Consider the following 2500-nt stretch of genomic DNA (forward strand, 5'->3'; position numbering starts at 1 on the left):
TTTTTCGACGAACATGGGCTGGACGCTGGACTGGCCGGGCCATGCAGGAAAATTCATCGAGGGGACACGCTGACGAAACAGCGCTGGTTCAGGCACGGCGGGCAGTGTTGGAATCGGCAGCGCCGACGAAATCGGCAAAGTCGGCAGAATCGGCAGCGGGTGCTGGCGATGGGTCTGGACGGGCTGGATAGTCCAAGGCTCGACGAGAAAGACTGCTGGTTTAGACACTGGGGCAGTGGCAGCCCGCGGGACAGTGTCGGCAGATTCGGCAGCGCAGATTTGTGCGGCTGCAGGTTCGTCGGGGAAAATCGGCAGCGCAGATTTTGCGACGAACATGGGCTGGATGATGGACTGTCCAGGCCAGGCAGGAAAATTTGTCGAGGGGACACGCTGACGAAACAGCGCTGGTTCAGGCACGGCGGGCAGTGGTGGAATCGGCAGCGCCGACGAAATCGGCAAAGTCGGCAGAATCGGCAGCGCAGATTTTTCGACGAACACGGGCTGGACGGTGGACTGTCCAGGCCAGGCAGGAAAATTCGTCGAGGGGACACGCTGAGGAAACAGCGCTGGTTCAGACACGGTGGGCGCAGTGTTGGAATCGGCAGCGCCGAGAAAATCGGCAAAGTCGGCAGAATCGGCAGCAGGTGCTGGCGATGAGTCAGGACGGACTGGATAGTCCAAGGCTCGATGAGAAAGACCGCTGGTTTAGACACTGGGGCAGTGGCAGCCCGCGGGGCAGTGTCGGCAGACTCGGCAGCAGTGTCTGCCGATTCGGCAGCGTTGGCTTGTTGGCGCGGGGGGCCGATGCGAGTGGGGACTTGGGCAGCGGGCAGTGAAAGCAAGAGTTTCCCCGATGCTGCCGGGAAAAACGCTCCCCGGGATGGCCGGGTGAGATGACCCGGCGGCCCGCGACGGGTCATTCAATTCCATGCCCCGTCAACATAACTCCCGATGTACTGTTTGCTTTTTCGGAAGAAGAGATCCATCCCCCCATCCTCGGCCAGCCAAAAACGCTCCAATTAATGGCCGGGTGAGATGACCCGGCGGCCCGCGACGCGTCATTCAAATCACTGCCCTATCGGCTACAACTGCTGATGGGTGGGATTAGAGGCCTGCCATGGTGGTGAGGGGCGGCGAGGACCGTGAAAGCTAGAGTTTTTCAGAGGCTGCCGGGAAAAAGGCCCCTCGGGTGGCGGGGTGCGAGGACCAGGCGCGTCATTCAATTCTCTTCCCTATCAACTTGGCTCCCGTTGGCGGGATTGGAGGCCTACTGTTTGTTACAGGGCTAAAATCGTCAGGGGAAGAGCTGACGAAACAATGCTGGTTTGGATGCAGGGGGTAGTGTTGGAATCGGCAGCGCGGACAAAATCGGCAAAGTCGACAAAAAAGACTGTTGGTCTGGACATCGGGGCAGCGGCAGCCATGCCGACAGGGGGGGAAATCGGCAGCGCAGATTTGTGCAGCTGCAGGTTCGTCGGGGAAATCGGCAGCGCAGATTTTTCGATGAACATGGGCTGGAAGATGGACTGTCCAGGCCAGGCAGGGAAATTCGTCAAGGGGACACGCTGACGAAAGTAGGCTCGTCGGTGAAAATCGGCAGCGCAGATTTTTCGACGAACAGGGGCTGGATGCTGGACCGGCCGGGCCAGGCAGGAAAATTCGTCAGGGGGGCACGCTGACGAAAAGAGGGGCTGCCGCGTGGAAAATCGGCAGCGCAGATTTTTCGACGAACATTCGTCAGGGGGGCACGCTGACGAAAAGAGGGGCTGCCGCGTGGAAAATCGGCAGCGCAGATTTTTCGACGAACAGGGGCTGGATGCTGGACCGGCCGGGCCAGGCAGGAAAATTCGTCAGGGGGGCACGCTGACGAAAAGAGGGGCTGCCGCGTGGAAAATCGGCAGCGCAGATTTTTCGACGAACATTCGTCAGGGGGGCACGCTGAGGAAAACAGGGGCTGCCGCGTGGAAAATCGGCAGCGCAGATTTTTCGACGAACATTCGTCAGGGGGGCACGCTGAGGAAAACAGGGGCTGCCGCGTGGAAAATCGGCAGCGCAGATTTTTCGACGAACAGGGGCTGGATGCTGGACCGGCCGGGCCAGGCAGGAAAATTCGTCAGGGGGGCACGCTGACGAAAAGAGGGGCTGCCGCGTGGAAAATCGGCAGCGCAGATTTTTCGACGAACAGGGGCTGGATGCTGGACCGGCCGGGCCAGGCAGGAAAATTCGTCAGGGGGGCACGCTGACGAAAAGAGGGGCTGCCGCGTGGAAAATCGGCAGCGCAGATTTTTCGACGAACAGGGGCTGGACTGGCCGGGCCAGGCAGGAAAATTCGTCAGGGGGGCACGCTGACGAAAACAGGGGCTGCCGCGTGGAAAATCGGCAGCGCAGATTTTTCGACGAACAGGGGCTGGACTGGCCGGGCCAGGCAGGAAAATTCGTCAGGGGGGCACGCTGACGAAAGTAGGCTCGTCGTGGAAAATCAGCAGCGCAGATTTTTCGA

Source organism: Populus nigra, chromosome 2 (genome assembly GCF_951802175.1).
Source record: "Populus nigra chromosome 2, ddPopNigr1.1, whole genome shotgun sequence".
Classification (NCBI taxonomy): domain Eukaryota; kingdom Viridiplantae; phylum Streptophyta; class Magnoliopsida; order Malpighiales; family Salicaceae; genus Populus; species Populus nigra.